Raw genomic sequence first — 21303 nt, 5'->3', positions numbered from 1 at the left:
GAATGATGGTCTAGGACCCTACACTGACTCCTCAACCAAGCTTCAGAATACTTTCTTACATTTGCAAAAGAGCACCTATATCTTAGATACCTCTCCTGACCACTTGCCTTCGTTAGGCCAAACAAAAATAAAATTAGGGGATCAAATAAGATATATAAGCAGATAGACTAGTAAACTGAGATGTTAAACTCATTCATCAAGAATATTTGGAAGAAGGATGCGGGCTCAAATTGCCTTCTTGGTGTCCAGTAAATCATGACTCCATGAGGCAGAAATATGCTGGGCTCCAAGGAGCCCTATTCTAGCAAATTTTGTTCTCAACTTGAAGCTGAATGTCCCTTGCTCTCCTGTCAGTCATGGAGACGTGGATAGATGAATGGAGGGGCCCTGGGGCTTTTGCCTTCAGGTGCAGTCAGAGCCCTGCAATTATTTTTCTGTACCAGTGGGAAGATGGGCAGGGGGATCTTGACTCTGACCTTTAATTTTTACTCATTGTCAACAGAGTGATACTCCCCCTGCATGGGAAAGCTAAAATGTTGTTTAATTTTTATGACTTTCATGGTTTTGACTAAAAAAAAAAAAGTTTTGAGAGCTAGTATTAAAAGTACTACATATCTGGGACTTCCCTGGCAGTCCAGTGGTTAAGACTTCGCCTTCCATTGCAGGGTGGGTAGGTTCAATCTCTGATCAGGGAGCTAAGATCCTACATGCCTTGTGGCCAAAAAAAACCCCAAAACATAAAACAGAGGCAATATTTTAACAAATTCAAGAAAGACTTTAATAATGATCCACATCAAAAAAAATCCTTAAAAAATATAGTACTCCATATCTGGAAAGGAGTTGTCTATGGTATCTCTAAGTTGTATGTGCCTGATGCTGAAAGGAGTACCCTTAAAGAAAAGAATCTCTCCACACCAGGTGAGCCTCTGCCAGTTTACAGATACAGTAACTGCCATTATACCCAGCTAGTCCCCCAGGGCTGCCCATATCCCATATTCTGGTCCTCATATAGGGAGGAGGTTCCAGGGATGCAGATGTTTGGTGTATTCTTGAATTTCCAATGGTCCTCTTTCTTGAAATCCTAAAGCGACTTCAAAGTATTTTACTGTAATGATTTCAAGTCTATCTAATCTTTACTAGATTTAAGGAAAAGAACACCAAACACTGTCCTTAGTTGTGTTTTCAAAGCAATAACTGGCACTCCAAGCCCTGATGTCCTCACTAGTGAACTCTTCCTTAGAACACTGCCCTTCAACCCTCCAGCCCTCCTCGACTTCCTTCAGCTTGTCTGCCACAAACCCTGTTTGCTTTATGGATGACTTTTTCTCTTCCTAACTCCTTCTTCTCCCGGCAGACTTCCACCCATCCCTCATGCATCAGCTTGAACACGGCTTCCCAAAGGAAATCTTCACAGCCCCCTCAACTAAGACGTGGGCTCTTTACCCACGCTCCACTGGTTCCTATACAATGGCTTCTAAGGCACTTCATGCGATTGCTTTTTGACTGCATGTTTCTTGCTCTGAGTTCAGAGACTATTTCTGTCTTTACACATGGTAGGTGCTCGATAATCTTTGACGGAAGCACAATCTTTACACATGGTAGGTGCTCAATAATCTTTGATGGAAGTAAAAGAGAGAGAAGATATGGAGAAAGAGAGAGAGGAAGGAAGGAAAAGAGGGAGGGAGGGAGGGAAGAACATGAGAGAAAGGGCAAAAAAAACATCACTGCAGAGGCATTCCTAATTTGTCATAGCCCCCACCATGTGGCCTCTCCCCTCCTCTTTTTCTTTCCCTCCTCTATCATCTCCTCTTCATGGAAACACCATAATTAAACAAAATTAAAACCATTCTTGCCTCAGTGTGTACCGCAATGTGTCTTTTTTTTTTTTTTTTGGTCCTTCTGGGTCCTGCCTCCACAATTTAAATACATAATTTCAAAGCCAATTTACTAAACAAGCGCAAAGCATCATATCTCTCTCACATACATCTCAATAAATAAATCACAAAATATGTTTTGTTAAAATATAATTTTTTCACTTAAGGTTTGAAAATCTTACAGAAGTTTTCTTCTCACCAAATAAGTCCAAATTGACAGTGACATTACATAACTAAGAAAGACACTAGAAATAATATTATTTGGGGGTGCAGATGGAGATGAGGTGTATCTTGGCAAAAATCTAGAGAAAAATGTGGTGTTTGTATAGTTGGACATTTTATATATAATTTGATTTCATTAGTAACTAATGCTTGAGATCTCCATTTATTTAATAAAATAGATGTCTATTCTATTAAATAAAAAGAAGGCTTCACCCCACACCCAGGGGATGTCGAAATTAGAACAATTAATGCCAAAGCCCCTTTAGGTCATTTTCTAAAGGATAAAAAATCCCCAACTGTATAATGCTGTAAAAGGGAACATTGCACTGTATGTGAATATGAACTAGAAAAAAATTTTCAAAGCAACTTTCCATTGTCTTCCATGAATTTTCCTTTTTTTGTTCAGAGAAATCAAGAAGATAAAAAAATAAGAGCGAGCATAGTACCATAGCATTATAGAGGAGAATAATCCATGTTCATCTGCATTACTGTCTCCATTTTTCACTTTCTCACCTTAAAGAATGTAGTTCAGGGATGGCAGAGCTCCAGAGCAGGGCAAGAAACCAAGTAGTGTAGATTCACTCATGACGAGAGATTTCAAAAGTTAAAATTACTAAGTCAGGGCTGGAAAATAAGAGATTTACTTAGGCATTAAAGATAGGTACTGGGCAGTGAAGCTGATAGATCCTTATTACATTGTCCCATAAGAGATTGAGCCACTCGGAGAAGTTAATGTTAAAGAAATTTAAAGCCAGTTATAGGAAATACTTCTTCACCTGGTAGAATTCATTCTGAGGAATTTGCTGCTACAGGCAGTCATAAAATCAATCACTGAGTTGCATTTTTCAAAAGGGCAGAACAATGTATGACCCACTCTTCTGACTAGTTGGAGAAGATAAAAGCAATCAATTCACCTGCTTCTAGAAGATCATAGTTGATTACAAGTGGGGTCAGCAAAAATATGTCCCCCACCCTTGATCAGGATAATTAAAAAGTGTTTGCCCGTGCTCATATGTCCTGGAAGGAAAGTGGAAATAGGATGTAAAGTTCAAATGACCTGATCTAATATGACAAACATTTGTTGACAGAGACAAAAAATTAAACAATACAAAAAAAAAAAAAAAAAACTATTCCAGGAACTAATTATAGATGTTCCTAAAATATTTTTCATAAAAACATTTTTTCTGATAATATAAATATTACATGATGTTTTTGTTTTTGAATCTGATTTTTCTCTTTTTTTTTTTTTTTTTTTTTTTTTTTGTGGTACGCAGTCCTCTCACTGTTGTGGTCTCTCCTGCTGCGGAGCACAGGCTCCGGACACGCAGGCTCAGCGGCCATGGCTCACGGGCCCAGCTGCTCCGCGGCATGTGGGATCTTCCCGGACCGGGGCACGAACCCGTGTCCCCTGCATCGGCAGGCAGACTCTCAACCACTGCGCCACCAGGGAAGCCCTTGAATCTGATTTTGACCAGTATTCTCAGAGTAAATCTGCCAAACTTGAAAACAGTTAACAAGCATCACTTTTTCCCAATGGAAAGTAGAGTTTAGTCAGAAGTTATGCATGCACTGGAAATGTTAGCAAGGCAATGTTAATTCAGAGGTTGTCAGGTAGAAGGTCAGTAACAAACTCCCTGGATAAAGGCATCACAGTTTAAAATAAGCTTCTTTTTATTTAATCTGCCCCACCTCTTTAACTTTTTTTCTTGAAAATGTAGTGTATTCTCTAGACTTTCACTTTATGCTACTACACGTGCTTCAAAAGCCATATTGCACCTTCGATATCCTAATGTATGAGCTTCTGAAAGAGACACTCAAAAAAGGCATTTCAGGCATGGTTGGAACCTGCATTTTCATTTGGGGACAAAAGAATGTCACACCACCTACAAAAAGGAGAAATTTTGTTTTAAAAAATTACAAAGTAAAATAAAATCCTGAATAAGTCATAATAAAACCTAGTCCTTGAAGTTCAACGAAGTGTAGCAGCACTGAAAAGGCAAAGAAAAGTCATCATTGTCACCTCCTGGAAACCAGGAAGTGTTACTGACTTTAACAGACAGTGATCTCTCTAGTTTCATTACTCATGTTAAAGAAAAAGCAAAAGTAAAGAAAAGGTGTCTGGAAGTTCTTTCATGGTAAACCTCCATAACTTGCAATAGTAGTTATAAGTTGAGCTTAAGGACATCTTTATTTTCATAAGCACATTTTATTAAAACATTGTCTTGCCCCCAAATTTTTAAAACGAAAGAGTAAATGTCTTATATTAATACATTAATTTCAGGAGAATTTTCTATAGTTGCTATGGCACTGTTGGAAGCTCTACAGGCATTCCTGAATCAGCTCATGGGACACCTCACTGCTACAAGCACTCCTTGTGGAAGGGATATTACCTGGAGCCAAGCTCCCTGGGTTTCAGTCCAGGAAAGGCATCAGCTGAGTTCATTGGGCAGGTCATTTCACTCTCCTTGCCTCAATATCCTCACCTATAAAATGGGTAGAACAATAGTGCCTATACCACAGGATTGTTTAAATCAATATAAAGTAACTAAAACTGTGCCTGGTATATAGTAGTGCTCAGGCATTGTTATTTTCCTTCAATACCCAGAAAGTCTGGGTTTTAAAGGAAATCATCTTTCACCTAGGACAGAATGGGACAGCGGAGGTCATTTCCTCTTTCGTGGAGTTAGGTGTAGGAATGGGAGAAGTTTCCATTGTTACTCTCTCTCCCCATTCTCGTCCCTGCCCTTTCTTCTGCCTTCCCTCCTGCCAGGTTTCTCCTTAAATTCTGTGCTCCACAATCCAGCTAAGTTTGCTCACTCCTCACAGACCTTGCATCTGCTCTTCCCTTGGCCTGGAATAGTTGCCTCCTCTCTCCCCACACCAAACCCTGCATGGCTAATTCACAATAATCCATCAGCCCTCTCGCTGGATGTCATCATTTCTGAGAAACCCCCCCTACCAAATCTGTGCTAGGTGCTCCCCGTACACGTGCTCACAGCCTCCATCCTTCAGTCACCACCTTTCATTTCCGGCTCTCTGTCTCTACCGTTAGACCGGAAGCTCCTCTTGGCAGGGATTTGGATCTGCCCATGGGCCACTGCTCCCTATTGCTGAGCATCAATTCTGACACACTGAAATGAAAGAAACCCTCAAGACCAACAGGAAAGCCTGCCCTTTCTCAGGAACATGCTTTCTATTTCCATTTGCCTTTACTCTACAAAATCACCTGCTGATGAGGGTCTATTCAAAAGAAATGGACGTTTTGGCTATTACATGCGAAGTCAGTGTTATAGAAGAACCATGTTGGGGCTGTGTGGAAATAATCGGTTTACTTTTTATAAAACAAACACTAAGAAAATCTATCATGCAGGCTGAATTGGCAAAAGTTCAAAACAAAGTAAAATGGAAGAAATACTTTCTTTGAGACTTATTTAGTCTAAAAAAAAAACCAGACTCCAATAGGTGGTGGCGATATTTATATACAAGTCTAAACTTAATTGTTTAATCATATTGCAGAGTTTACACTTATCTCCTAGAATATGCAAAGTAGCATTAATCTTATAACCTTTTGAGTACAAATAATATATACTTGGCTTTATGGTGGATGATCAGAAAGGGAAAAAAATAGATCATTGGGATTGACATATATACACTAATATGTGTAAAATAGATAACTAATAAGAACTTACTGCATTCAAAAAAATAAAATCAAATTAAAAAAATAGATCAAGCAATTAGACGCAAGCATAGTGAGGTAAAAGACTGATTCAGGCAATTCACTCATACCTGAAAAATGCAGTTAATAGAGGCAGAAGCATGGAACAATCCAGATGAATGATTCAGTTCTTTATTTCTCATTGTGAATGCAGGTTAAATATGCATTTAGAGATATATGATAACAACAATATCTAGACTATTGAAGCACAGTCTGCATTCAGAGTTTTTACTAAGCATTGTCCATGAATTATTTCATTTAATCATCACAAGATTCCTATGAGGTATGGAATGATTAAAACAATACAGTTGAGGGCTTCCCTGGTGGCGCAGTGGTTGAGAGTCTGCCTGCCAATGCAGGGGACACGGGTTCGTGCCCCGGTCCAGGAGGATCCCACATGCCGCGGAGTGGCTGGGCCCATGAGCCATGGCCACTGAGCCTGCGTGTCCGGAGCCTGTGCTCTGCAACAGGAGAGGCCACAGCAGTGAGAGGCCCGCAGACCGCAAAAAAAAAAAAAAAAAAAAAAAAAAAAAAATACAGTTGAGTAATTTGAGGTTAAATGATTAAGAAATTTGCCCAAGGTCATACAACTAACAATCAGCAGTCAGTATTCAAACGCTTGTTCATTCATTCCTGAGTTTTTCCTCTTACATTCTAGCCTACACTACAGCCCTCACCCAAACTCAGATAACAAGATGTAGTTGGAAAAACCTGAGGCCTGGACTCCAAAAACTCACATTAGTTATCAGTTTGAGTAGATCACTCCATCTCTGCTTCATCATTTTTGATAGGAGAGTAATAATATTCTTATCTGCCCTACCTGACTTCCAAAGTTCCCATGACGATCAGGTGAGATGGTTTACATGCAGGAACTTAGGAAGCAGGAATGTGCTATACAAATATCAGTTGGCAGGGTTTATTTACAAGCATAATCTGCTGATGGATCTGCATGAATTTAATTGGTATTTAGGGAATATTTTATATATGATGGTTGATATGGTAAGTGGATATGATGAATGGATGAAAATGATGGACCAGATATGATAAATGGATGAAAATGATGGACTTCGCCCACACAGATAAATGGATGTGATTTGAAGAAGGAAGTGGCTGTCCCATAACTGCACTCCAGACTTGAGGAAACAGTAATTGGCATGTATAGAAAATTAGAATATCAAAAACAAGGTTCCTCTTCTGAATGCAGTTGTGCTTTGGACCAGCACTGCTTACAAATTAAGCAAAGATAAAGCCATTTGAATAACAGGGATTTACTGGGGATTGAAAAGTGATCTTATCTAAAGAATAGACCAGCATCTCCATGTTTATTTACTTGGAGAAAACTGATCATTTACAAGGTTTTAAAATCTTGTTTTATAGCCTATACACCTTCCCCCCAGTACATTTTTCTATAAGAAATGAAAATGTAAAAGATGTTATCTTCCGGGCTTCTCTGGTGGCGCAGTGGTTGAGAGTCTGCCTGCCGATGCAGGGGACGCGGGTTCGTGCCCCGCTCCGGGAGGATCCCACGTGCCGCGTGAGTGGCTGGGCCCATAAGCCATGGCTGCTGAGCCCGCGCGTCCGGAGCCTGTGCTCCGCAACGGGAGAGGCCACAACAGTGAGAGGCCCAAGTACCGCAAAAAAAAAAAAAAAAAAAAAAAAAGATGTTATCTTCCTCTATTACGTGTGCAAAGCTCTGGGAAAATGTAGTGTTAAAGAGAGGAAGGTAACTTGAGATCCAATTTCATCTATCAGATTTTTCCACCTGTCCTTAACATCCTAACTCTCTTTGTTTTCAACATACATAACACCCTTGCCTATAATAATCTATTTTCTCTCCTGCATTTGTTGAACACTCAAGTATATAGTTGAGTACTATAATAGATATCTGTAATTCTTCTCTGCCCAGCATCCATTCCCTCTTTATGTAATAAAAGCTTGATTTTCTGTTGAGATACCACCCCCTTTCTGTATTCTCAGTCCTTAAGGTTTAAATAGAGCTGACTCCACCCATTGAGCCCAGCAGTTGGCAGGTAACTGAGGCCTGACCAATCAAAATGATGGTGATGTTTCCAAGCCTGGGCATGTGACCCAATCAAGACCTATGGATGTTAACCCTGAAATGTTTGATGCAACTACTGAGAAAAAAACCTAAACTATGAAGCTATAATCTTTGAGGTACTAGTAGCCATCTTTGCTGCCACTTGAAGAGAATCCACTTGAGAATGAAGCCAACACAAAGAAAAGCAGAGTCAAAAGATAAAAAAATAATTTCCTAGGGGCTTATTTACACATTTAACTCTTCCCTGTTCTTTTCCACTGCCTGAAATAATACATTCTTTTTTGATCAAGCCAGCTTCTACTCAGGTTCTAATGGTTGCAACTGAAAGCAACCTTACTAACCCAAGGAGATGTATCAGTTGTGCAAAGTTTCTGTGTATTACATATATTGTCTGTCAGTACTCTGATGGCTTCTCAGGAATAGAAAGTAGATATAGAAAGAGAATTTGTAGAGCTGGATTTACTCCTTTTGTTTCATTTTCCTCCTCTGTTCTTGATTATTCCAGAATATTGAGTAATAGTAAGAGCAAACATGCATATAGCACATGCAATATAAGAGGCACTGGTTTTGGTTGTTTTTTTTTTTGTGCGGTACACAGGCCTCTCACTGTTGTGGCCTCTCCTGTTGCGGAGCATAGGCTCCGGACGCGCAGGCTCAGTGGCCGTGGCTCACGGGCCCAGCCGCTCCGCAGCATGTGGGATCCTCCCGGACCGGGGCACGAACCCGCGTCCCCTGCATTGGCAGGCGGACTCTCAACCACTGCGCCATCAGGGAAGCCCAAGAGGCACTCTTTTAAACACATGTCTTAGTTATAATTATTATTCCCAGCTAAGGAAACCAAAAGGACCAAAAAATTTTTTTGTATTTCAAAAGAGCACTGGAGATATAAGTTGAGGCTCAATGTAACATCTTCCAGATGTCAACATGTATTGTATTTTTTTCAACATAAGAATCTAGCAAAAGCATCCTAGGTTAAGAGTCAAATTAGGCTCCTCATTCTGCCACTGAAAAGCTGTTGAAGCTTGGAGAAAGTAACCTAATTATTTCTTTCACACCAGGAAATCCACAATGCCAGGAAAAAATGAAAGCAAACTAGCTTGTGCTCTAGTACTGGTTTTGAAAATCAAAGCTTTGAATTTTAGTCCCAAGGTCACCATTAACGGGCTATGTGAGCTTGGGCATATCATGTCATTGCCCTGGGTATATGTAAAATTAAGTCAGTGACACCCAACCTCTTTATTTCTGGTACATTATGTGTAAAGCACATGAGAAAAGATGCTTGAAAATGATTTGAGAAGTTTGTGTCTAGGTATCAACACATGCAGGATATCGTTACTACTTCTAGTGTAAAAAACTCGCATTTGCTTGAGTAAGAGAGGGAAGACTCCCTTCCTCATGGTACTAGAAGATATGACCTGGAAATCCTCTAAGCCACAACCCGAAAATAAACTTTGCCTGAGGTAGGATAGAAAAAGATAATTTAAAATCACAGCAAGGTCATTATTCTTCATTCACACTTGACGATTTATTCTACATATTCTGTAGCTCTGCAATATTCCTGTACCATTAATTTCCATAGCGGAAAGAGTTAACTACTGTCAAAATAACAGCAGAAATAATACTTGATATCAAAAGAGCTGAGTTCTAGTATTGACTCTGCCACTAGCTTATTTTGTGACCTAGGACAAAGCCCCTTCTAGTCCTTGGTTTTCTTGAAGGGATTGAATTATGTAATGTGGTAGACATCACTGGCACTCACCAATATCTGGCTTTCCTCTCCCTTCCAAACACATAGAAGACTATATTTCCCACATTCCTTGTAGTTATGCTTTGCCAGGTGACTAGCTCTGGTCAATAGGATATGAGAAGAAAGATTACATGTTACTTCTGGTCATGAGAACTTCCAGTACTCTCTTCCCCTGCTATGGCCACAGAGGATGCCATTAATTCAAGATTATAGATGGCAGAGCCTCCATCATCTTGGGCCTCTGAGTAGGTACATGGCATAGAATCCCCTTGCCAACATGCAACTGAAATAAGCCTTTGTTCAGTTAAACCACTAATACTTTAGTGCTAATTTGTTACAGCTGCAGAACCTAGCTTATCCTGACTAATAAAATAATTTCCAAATTTTCTCTCAACTCTCACTGCTACAATTGCCAGGCATATATGTTTGTTTTCTATGCCAAAATAATGGATTTAGAGCAAAAAGAAGCTATGAACCCCCCAGAACTTCTAGGATATTTTTCTTTTTAAGTTGCAAGGAGAGATAGAGATAAGGAGATGCTCAATGGAGTTTCTCTACCCCCAGGAAGGGGCATGCTACAGAATTGTCTTGACTATATCTTCCAATTCCTCCCACCAGGACTTTAAAAAAAAAAATTAAAAGATGTGTTTTATCTTACTAAATATCAAAAAAGAATGGAAGTCAAACATGAAAGACACATGTTAATGTAAAAGTGAACAGAATAGAAATGTAGGTTTAATATAATTAATGTTACATTTAATTGTTGGTCATATTTATTTGCAGATGTGTCCCAAAGTGCTTGAATAATGAGATATTTTAATAAATCTAATAAATAACTTCATATTCCTGGCTCTGCTCATTATATTTTTACTCTCGTAATAAAGGAATATGTTCAAACTGGTTGATGAATGGTAAATTTTATGTATTCATGTTTTGTTTTGTTTTGTTTTGTTTTGTTGGCCAGAAGGTCAGAAGACCCATTCAAGGAAAATACTAAAAAGTTGAGAATAGGAATAATGGTGTGTTTCTAGCCAAGGAGTAAGCCCAATGAGAAAGATCATTTTGTCCACTGTCCTAAGAGTCTTAAGTATGTTTAATTGACCCTCACATAGCCCTGGATTTCTATCTAAAATATAACTGGGATCTACCTAGAAACTCACTTGCTTGACAAATTCCAAAGTACCTCTGCAGCAGAAGCACACAGCATGAGTAAGGAGAAGAGAGGAAAGGAAGGAACCAGAATGACTCCAGTCTCACTCCTGGTTTTCTTCTCTCCTACCTCACTGTGAGTGGGAGGTGGATAGAAGGGAAAGAGAGAGGGGAAAAATGAGGGAGATTATGGGGATGGGTGAGAGTAGAAGAAGAAACTGGCCAAGTGAGAAGGATGAACAAGATAAAAAGAAAAGAGAAGAGAATATGAAGGGATATACAATTTCAAGTATGGCCAAGTCAAGGTGAAGCAGCCAAGTGATGAGTGAGAGAACCACTTCTTGACTTGTCTGTCACTAAACAGCCTTGAAATATTCTGGCTCAACTACCTCTGCAATGGCCCAGGTAGCTCAAACCTCAGAATTGCAGCTTAGAGGTATGCAGGCAGAACCAACCATCAAGGCTACCTTAATGGTGCAAGAGGAGCCTCTAAATGCATTTGGTCTCTTTGAAAGACCAGTCAAAAGTTAGAACAACACCTACAGAAAGCCACATGGAATAGAAAGAACAGTAGCATGAGGGTTCAGCATCTTCTCCAGAGTCCAGCCTTAAAGACTGTAAATGTGTCCATGCTACCTTTATTTCTTCTTACTAGGCTCCTGCTAGGGTAGCAGAGAAGTCCAACCATGTTCTAATTATTCTCCTTGACTCCAGATTTTCAGACAATCTCAACATATTGCACATGGGTACTGACAGGCACATGGGTACTGACAGGAAAACATGACAGTTGTGAGCAGGAAAGTGGTCTAATCATGTAGAAAACATGACAACTCATCTTAAGAAAAGGAACAAACAATTTTTGAAGTGCATTACTTCAAAAATTTAGCCAGGGAATAGCCTAAACCTTTTACACGCCTTATCTGTTTAAAAATCCTGTATCATACTATTTGCTTGCTTAATGTGTAGATGAAGAAAAAGAGGCTTCAAAGGATTAAATGAGTTCCTTAAGTTCTCACAGTTTGTAAGTGAAAGAGGGGAGATTCTGAGCCAGATTATCTGACCCAAAAGCCAGCTCCAGCCACATGTCACACCACAAAGAGAATGAGAGAGACACATTCCCCCATACTGTTCACATTCACTGTTGAATGTTTTGCACTATTTATATCCCTCAGTTCAGTGATTGGTCTCATTCTCACCTATGAATACCTTGAGTATGTCAGTGTAGAGATAATTTCTGTCCTTCCAGTAATCCTTCACTTTTCTTGGTCAGTTGTGTCTACCTAACCCCAAATATGGTTTTTAACTTCTTTAAACAGAGAGAGCTTCCATAACTACTTCTTTATGAAAGCTTGGCAGATGCTCAAATGGGCTCACAAGTATTTCACAGTGGAAGAGTGGTTCATTGACAAAAATAACAGCAATAAATATTTGTGGCATGACAGAACTTTTAATAATTAAAGAGATCCTCTCCCAGAAACACTCTTCTGTGAAGCTAGTTTTTAAAAGGTTATAAAAAAATATGGAATGATATGGAAGGACATAAATTAAACTTTTCATTTATTCATTTTAATTCATTCACTCAACAAATATTTATTAGGCTTCTAGCCAATGCCAGACACTGTGCAAGTTACTTCTTAGTGATGTACAAGTTATCTATTGTTGTATAAAATTAACCCTAACCTTGGCAAGTTAAAACAACAAACACTTGTGATCTCACAGTTTCTGAGGCTCAGGAATCTGAGAACAGCTTAGTAAATGCTTTTGCTTCTGGATCTCTCGTGAGGTTGCAGTCAAGTTATTGGCTGGAGCTGAGGTCATCTTAATACTGACTGGGCTGCAAAATCTGGTTCCAAGTTCACTTTCTTATTGGCAGACCTCCATTCCTCACTGGTTCTTGGCAGAGACTTCAGTTCCTTGCCATGTGGACTTTTCTGTAAGGCTTCCCAGAGCCAGAGGTCCAAGAGAGAGAAAAAGAGAGCCTGCACCTAAATCAGAAGCCACAATTGCTTTTTATTACCAACATGTCTATGTCTCCAACATAGTTCTATGTCATTTCTGGGAATTAGACTCCACCTCTTAAAGAGAGGAGCATCAGAGAATCCATGTATACAATCTGAAAACCATGAAGGAGAGTTGATTAGAAAGGAAACTGTTAAAAAAAATTTTCATGCACTTTAATTGTTTGGCTTATTACAATTAACATGTGCCATTTTGTAACTTAATTTTCTGTTAATAAACTAGATATAGCCATGTAGTTTTGACCTCCCCATAGGAGACCCAGAAAGCATCCACCCCTCATCACCATATTTTGTATCTTTAGATGAGGAATGTCATTTTCCATTCATGTGTCAGGTATTATGTAGACCCAGAGTTCTAGTTAGGCACCTCAGTAGCTCAAAGAGAATGAGGAAAACTTAAGATGACATGGAAAAGACTATGAAGAACATTATCAGGGAACCCAGAAGCTGCCACCTAAATGCATTTCCCAATGATTTTCCACGTTGCAATTCATTTAACTTTTAATGGTCTGACTGTATTTTGACCCATTGCACTCTTTTGAAGATTCAAATTTTCACTATTGTCTTTCACATCAAATAATGAATTCTGAAGCAGAATTTCCATCTGTCAGTTTAGAGAATGCAGCATCTCATCTCCACGTTGAAATCAAGTTCCCCTCACCTTTCAACAGCCAAAGCACCACTTCATCATCAGCAATGTGGAAAGTCGCAAATCAATTAAGCTTACCTTGCATTTATGAGTACCCATGAGTTGCACTTACAGTGGTTGTACAAAAAAAGATGGTAGCACAGGGTTCTCAACTAAAGCATGTAAGTCGGGTAATGGCACATTTGGGGTCAGTGACACCTTCCCTGTTTGTCCTGTCTGTGACTCAAACGGAGTTCTTCATTTTTCTCCTCGGGCCCGCTGCCACATCAGCATTGCAATATTCCTTGTCACTTTATTTAAATCTAAGAAGCAAACCACGTGCAGGTTTCTGAAGAGCCTCGTGTGGCTAAGAAAGCCTCAGGTCGGAAGGTACCCCCTGTAATCCCCTCACAGAGGTAGAGAGGAAACAACTCCAGAGAGAGTTCCAAACACAATAAATACCCCTTTAAGTTAAATTTTGCATTTTGTTTTCTGCTTTAAAATCTCTATTGGCTGCACATCTGAGAAGGCTTAAGAACATAATTTATTCCATATAAAGTTCCCAGTAATTTATGCTCACTAAATTGGCAACACAGGAAGAACTTTTTCATTGGCTACCGTGGAAGATTATTACAGGCCATCTCGAGTGAGTAAAGATGGCACAGGCAGCCATGCTTTATTATTTTTTTAATTTATTTTATTGAAGTATAGTTGATTTACAATGTTGCATTAATTTCTGCTGTACAGCAAAGTGACTCAGTTATACACATATATATTTTCTTTTTTATATTATTTTCCATTATGATTTATCCCAGGATATTGAATATAATTGCCTGTGCTACACAGTAGGACCACTCTATATGTAATAGTTTTCATCTACTAATCCCAAACCCCCAGTCCCTCCACCCCTGACTCTCCCCTTGGCAACCACAAGTCTGCTCTCTATGTCTGTGAGCCTATGTCTGTTTCATAGATAGGTTCATTTGAGGCAGCCGTACTTTAAACAAAAGAAAATGTACTAGCATCCCAGGTTTTAAATTCAAATAATTTTTATCTCTTTAATCTATAAATTTATAATTTCCTTTCTTAATATTTCTTAGAAATATATGCATTGAGAATAATAAATTGATGATACATTAGTTGTAATAATATTTAGATTCCTAGTGAAGCAGGAGATAGATGGGCCCTTGGGGCAAACAGTTGGAGTTCATTCACTATGGACCAATACTTCAAGACCAGAATAACAGGACAATTGAGAGAGGAGGTTGGGCCCTGCCCAGATAGAAGATAAAAGGCCACATATCCCTCATTCTCGAAGTCAGGAGACACCCCCAACTACACATGCGCAGAAAGGCTCCTTGGAAGTCAAAAGGGGAGTGATGCTAAGTGGCTAAGTCTACTCATAGGTCTCTTCAGTAGGATCCATCTTGGTTAAGAGATGCACATGCACACATGGGAAGTTCCCAAGATATACCAAGTATGGACTTTGAACCAGGCAAATTAAAATGATTGGCCAAAGGAAACTCAGAAGAAATGCACCATATAAGTGATTTAAACTGCCACGAGGGCGCCACTCTCTCTGAGCCCGCCTGTGTGTCTATCCACACATACTGTACTCTTTTTTTCTCTTAATAAATACGTAACTTGTTTCATTACTTTCTGTCTTTGTGGGAATTCTTTTTCTGCAAAGTCGTAGGACCAGAGCCTTGTCACTGACCACTGGTCTAGTGGTTAGGATTCGGTGCTCTCACCGCTGGGACCTGACCTCAATCACTGGCCGGGAACTGAAACCCTGCTTCAAGATCACTAGGTGTAGGCATGTGGGCATGAGTACAATTCTCCAAGATGGGAGAGGTTACTATATTGGTTTCCTATCAGAATCCCAAAAGTGAAGTCTCTACTTTTTATAGTCTTCACAGAGCCACTAGAGTGCAGTAGGGTTGGCAATTGACCTAAAGCTGGATTCCCCATCTTTTGCATTTGTATCATCCAATCCCATTTGAATATCTCATCATGGGCTCTCTGGAAATCATATTTTGATATTGCTATAGAAGTGTTTGACTCTGTCCTTGCCTCGAGAGGCCCACAGCCCTCAAAGTTTTGCCTTTTTTTGAGTCTTGTACCCATGGTTGGCTAATACTTGTACAGTACCTCAGCTGTCTGGATACCAAGACACAGCATCTCTGAGATGATTATCAAGGTTAACATGGCCTCCTCAACTCAAAGCAAACAAAAACCATAAACTTCTTTACTGAAAAATTCTACTGCTCCCTAGAGCTAGGAACAAAAATGAACACAGAACTCAAAAATGTATTCTACTTCACTTCTGAATTTCTTTGCAATTTGAATTCTAAAAAGAGAATTCACAAGAGAGAGAAGGTGGTGGGCAGGAATTGTTTTTTAAGGAATAGTGTTTTTAGAAAAGAATGAGAAGATATCTTGCCACTAAGCCAGTGGGAATTTGAAATTACTCCAAGCCAAGGAGCCAATAGACTTGCTAAAACATAAGGTAGAATTCAGAGGGAGCTGATCATGTTTTGATCTCATTTTATGCTTTTCTTCATGCTTGTTTCCAAGATCTAATTGGTGCCTATGTTGGAAAATGTTAACACAGAGCAGTGGTACAAAAGAAGGGCATCAAAACATCTTAGATTAATCCCTCTTCCAACATAGATCTTGTCCTCTCCCTGGGTAAGTGGCCATAAGATACTGACTTTTAAGAACCCAGATTATTGCCATTCCTTAGGTCATCCAAAAGTTACATAGAAGTCTTAGGAAGAAGAAGGTATCTTCTTAACCTCACTTTAGTCCAACTAAGAAAGTATCTTGGCCAATGTCTAAATTATACATAAAATGACAACAACAACAGCAAAACGTATGCAAAAAGTGAGTTTTGGTTGTATGAAATTTTACTATGGTTCTGAATGGTAGGAAGACTACAATAGGAAGCACAGTTAAGCCTAACAATCATGCTGAGAATAACTAGAGCAGCAAATTGGACAACATTGATTTGAAGCTTCTAGTATGATGGTTTTCAAACTTGTGGCTCTTGAGTGTCTTGGAGGTGACTGCTCAAGGTCAAGGCAGGGGATACAGTTTAAAAACTATTGTGCTCATGCCTTTCACTTAAACAGGCTAGTCCCACCATGAATAAGAACTAGATTTTATGAGAACTAGTTGTAACTGTGATTACTCTATGCAATCACAATTAAAAACCCAAAATGATAAACATAAAGAGATGTTCTCTAACAATCATGAACACAAACTAAAAGCCAACATTCTTACACTTGCAGCACTCATTCATTGAGAATGGACTGAGCTGTTATTATGTGCCTGGCACTGTGCCAGGAACCGGGAACATAAATGATACAGTTCTACTCTCAGCCTCCGAGGGGCTTCCAGCCCCAAGGGAGAGAGAGAGAGACGCATAGCACTAACCAAAACAGCAGGTTTCATCTGTTCTGAGAGAAGCATAAGCACTGAAGAGGAAGCCAATGGTACCCATACTTCTGGCACACGTGCAAAGTTAAGAATACATTCTGAAATGGGACCTAATGAAACTTCAAAGCTTTTGCACAGCAAAGGAAACCATAAACAAGACCAAAAGACAACCCTCAGAATGGGAGAAAATATTTGCAGATGAAGCAACTGACAAAAGATTAATCTCCAAAATTTACAAGCAGCTCATGCAGCTCAATAACAAAAAAACAAACAGCCCAATCCAAAAATGGGCAGAAGACCTAAATAGACATTTCTCCAAAGAAGATATAGAGACTGCCAACAAACACATGAAAGAATGCTCAACATCATTAATCATTAGAGAAATGCAAATCAAAACTACAATGAGATATCATCTCACACCAGTCAGAATGGCCATCATCAAAAAATCTAGAAACAATAGATGCTGGGGAGGGTGTGGAGAAAAGGGAAAACTCTTGCACTGCTGGTGGGAATGTAAATTGATACAGCCACTATGGAGAACAGCATGGAGGTTCCTTAAAAAACTACAAATAGAACTACCATATGACCCAGCAATCCCACTACTGGGCATATACCCTGAGAAAACCATAATTCAAAAAGAGTCATGCACCAAAAAAAAAAAAAAAAAAAAAGAGTCATGTACCAAAATGTTTATTGCAGCTCTATTTACAATAGCCAGGAGATGGAAACAACCTAAGTGTCCATCATTGGATGAATGGATAAAGAAGATGTGGCACATATATACAATGGAATATTACTCAGCCATAAAAAGAAATGAAATTGAGCTATTTGTAATGAAGTGAATGGACCTAGAGTCTGTCATACAGAGTGAAGTAAGTCAGAAAGAGAAAGACAAATACCGTATGCTAACGCATATATATGAAATTTAAGGGAAAAAAATGTCATGAAGAACCTAGGGGTAAGACAGGAATAAAGACACAGACCTACTAGAGAATGGACTTGAGGATATGGGGAGGGGGAAGGGTAAGCTGTGACAAAGCGAGAGAGTGGCATGGACATGTATACACTACCAAACGTAAAATAGATAGCTAGTGGAAAGCAGCCGCATAGCACAGGAAGATCAGCTCCGTGCTTTGTGACCACCTAGAGGGGTGGGATAGAGAGGGAGGGAGGGAGACGCAAGAGGGAAGAGATATGGGAACATATGTATATGTATAACCGATTCACTTTGTTATAAAGCAGAAACTAATACACCATTGTAAAGCAATTATACTCCAATAAAGATGTAAAAAAAAAAAAAAAAAAACTATGTGAGTAATCTCGTCTTCTTTACACAAGCCCCAATAATCCAGGGAACAATGAACTTGATTGTCCCCCCAGAGGCATAAGAACCTGGTCTGACCTTCCCTACCTTTACTCTGTGCCCCCTCCAGCTAGAGTTCCCATTTCTCTCTCCTCCTCACCTTTCTCTGCCCCACCTCCCACACCTTCTGAGTCCCAGATCAAATCACCTTCTCTCTGACATCTTTCCCAAGCAGTTCTCCGACCCTCTTTCAAGCTTCCAAAGCTCCTTGTACCCGTTATCAGAGAGTAGTATGTCATGTTTGCTTGCCTCTCTCCCACAGACTTAAAAACTCTTAGAGGCCAGGGCCCATGACTTACTAATCTTTGTGTCCACAAGTGCCTTGTACCATGCTGGGAACATCCTACCTACTCAATAAGTGGGTGTTAAATAAATGCATAAGTGAGAAAGTTTCCATGGAGAGCAGGAATATAATCACTCTTCCCCCTCTTACTAGATTCCTGTATTCTCCATGCTATACCCACAGCCTCACCCACACTTCCACCTCTTCCCAACATGCATGACCCACCTCCCAAGCTAGGAAGCTCTAAACGCAGAATAGGTTTGGGGTGTCACCAGGTAGGCGCAGCTGATCTTGACTTATAATATTCCCCTAGGACTGGCTGACCCAAACAGGCCACCTCCTTCCAAATGAGTAACACACACAGGTGGTTCCTTCCTATGAGTTGAAGACTTGAATACTATCTGTCATTCCGGTGTTTTGAAGTTTTAAAAAATGGCTAACTAGGTACACTGATTTTTTTTTTCCCACATCAGCCTTAAAACTATTAGATGCGTAGACTCATGGAGATGTAACATGTATATGTATATTGAAAGAGAGAGAGAGAGAGAGAGAGAGAGAGAGAGAGAGATTCTAAGGAGAGTATTTTCTTAAATTCACTTCACCCTCATGAGAAAATTGAAAAAAAGAAAAACTAAAAAAGAAAAGAAAAAAGGTTAGGTCAAATACTACCCACACCAGTTTGGTAGGAAAATTAATGATTCTCTATCATCACTACGACATAAGTCTGCTGCGGTTATGCTTAAGGCATAATCTGCTTTCCTAGTTGAAAAAAAAAAAAAGCAGTGCTAAGGTTTGATTCCTCATGAACTCCATGAAAAGACCATGGAAATAGATTAAAAGGAAAAAGCAGGGAGATGCCCTCCTTGCGTCCCTTAGCACCTGCAAACAGGTACTTCTGGTGATGTAAATGGACGACTGTCTGCTCTACCCTGAGAACATTTTCCTAGGGTCCTGTGGGGAATGGGACTTCTTAGTAAAAGGGAAGTTCTCTTGACTGTGTTTGCATCAGCATCTCTCCCCATCAGAACAGGAAGCATGTCAGAATGTTTGAAATGGAACTGTTTATTCTGTTGTGGCAAATCTCACTGTTTGCTGCAGCCAGTCTGTGCTCATCTTCCAGGATAAATATGCCCCAGTGTCACAGGTGCTTTCTTTCCTTTCTCCCTCTCCCCCACCCCCCTTACAAATTGAAATGCTCTTTTAATGGGCTCTTAAAAAGGAATAATTATCCCGTGCTTCTTTTGTGGGGGGGACACATGACACAGTAAGCATCTCTGGTTCATTTCTTTTTTTTTTTTTGATAAATTTATTTATTTATTATTTTTGGCTGTTGGGTCTTTGTTGCTGTGCGTGGGCTTTTTCTAGATGCAGCGCGGGGGTTACTCTTCGTGGCAGTGCGTGGGCTTTTCATTGCAGTGGCTTCTCCTGTTGCGGAGCACGGGCTCTAGAGCGCGCCGGCTTCAGTAGATGTGGCACGTGGGCTCAGTAGTTGTGGCTCGCAGACTCTAGAGCACAGGCTCAGTAGTTGTGGTGCACAGGCTTAGTTGCTCCGCGGCATGTGGGATCTTCCCAGACCAGGTCTTGAACCCATATCCCCTGTATTGGCAGGCAGACTCCCAACCACTGCGCCACCAGGGAAGCCCTCATCTCTGGTTCATTTCTGAAATACAGGAAATGCAGGGTCATACTGACTCGCAGCCCTGGAAGCAGCAGGCTGTGCCATGGAGGGAAATTGCTGGCCCATTCGCTTGCTACTTCTCAACTGAGTGGTCCACTGGCTGGTGCCTGCTAGAAAACCCTTTCCTGGCTCCCTACGGGCTGGGACAGATCTCCAGGGAAAAGCACCACTTTGTCCCAGAGAGAAGTTCCATTTAGCCCTCCAAGTGAGCAGGTTTCTCTCCTGAGTCCAGTCTGGGATGGAAGCAGGTTTCCAGAAAAGTTGGCCTGGTTCCATCCAGGCCTGGCCTGTTGCTAGCTGGCTAAACTTAGTAAGGGTTCTTAACTTCCTTGAAGCTCAGCTACTTCAGCAGCAAAAAGGAGAAAAGGGTAGCACCTATGTCTGGCGGTGGGGGGAGGGGGGGCAGCGTTGTGAGGATGTAAAGAGATAACGCAGTAAGGTTCTTAGCCTCGTGCAGGGCTCATGGCTCACTTCAGTCCTCTTATTTCTATTTCTGTCCATGTCTCTTCCTAAAGAATCTTTCTAGCTGTTGGCAATCAACTTTGTTGCGCAAAGGTTAATACCCGGCGAAAATCACCCCTGAGCAAGGTCTAGGAATGGGAACGTCAAAACTGCAAGGATGTGGATTTTGTCAGGGCTGCGGGAGTACATGGAGCCCAGCAATGGAACGGGAGCCGAGTCGCTCACAAGCCCAGCCTTGGCTGCAGTGCCAAGTGAAGGGGAGTCTCATACCAGCCAGACCACCACACCTCAAGCCTTGCTACTAACCCTCCTTGCGTCCCTTAGCACCCTTAGTGGGTGAGCGGAATGAGGTTTTGCCCTTGACTCCTAAACGCGCTCTGTAGTCCTCTCTCCCTGGGGCGACCTCCTCGCCCTCGCCAAGAAGCGGAGCGAGGCAGGCGCGAACCTGTTCTGTCTCCAAGACTCCGAAGCGCAAACCGAAGAGACCTCGGTTCCCGGCAAAGAAAACTGGGTCCAGATACCGGCGGATGGGACCTGCTTTTTTCTCCTGTTCTCAACTGAGCCTTGAGGCAATTTACCCCCAACATTCCCGAGGCCTCCCCATTAAAGTCACTTTGCAGAGTTCTTGCAGATTGTATCGCCCTCCCTAACTCCACCCCTAATT

At 40.6% G+C, this 21303-nt stretch overlaps 1 long non-coding RNA gene across 1 annotated transcript in view; it reads right to left on the bottom strand.

The window, feature by feature from the left end:
• Positions 1–21303, bottom strand: part of LOC307182718 — a 43374-nt gene that overhangs the window by 6681 nt on the left and 15390 nt on the right. The window lies entirely within an intron of this gene.

This window comes from Stenella coeruleoalba, assembly GCF_951394435.1.
Source record: "Stenella coeruleoalba genome assembly, chromosome: 2".
Lineage (NCBI taxonomy): Eukaryota > Metazoa > Chordata > Mammalia > Artiodactyla > Delphinidae > Stenella > Stenella coeruleoalba.
This window is presented reverse-complemented; position numbering and strand designations above follow the sequence as displayed.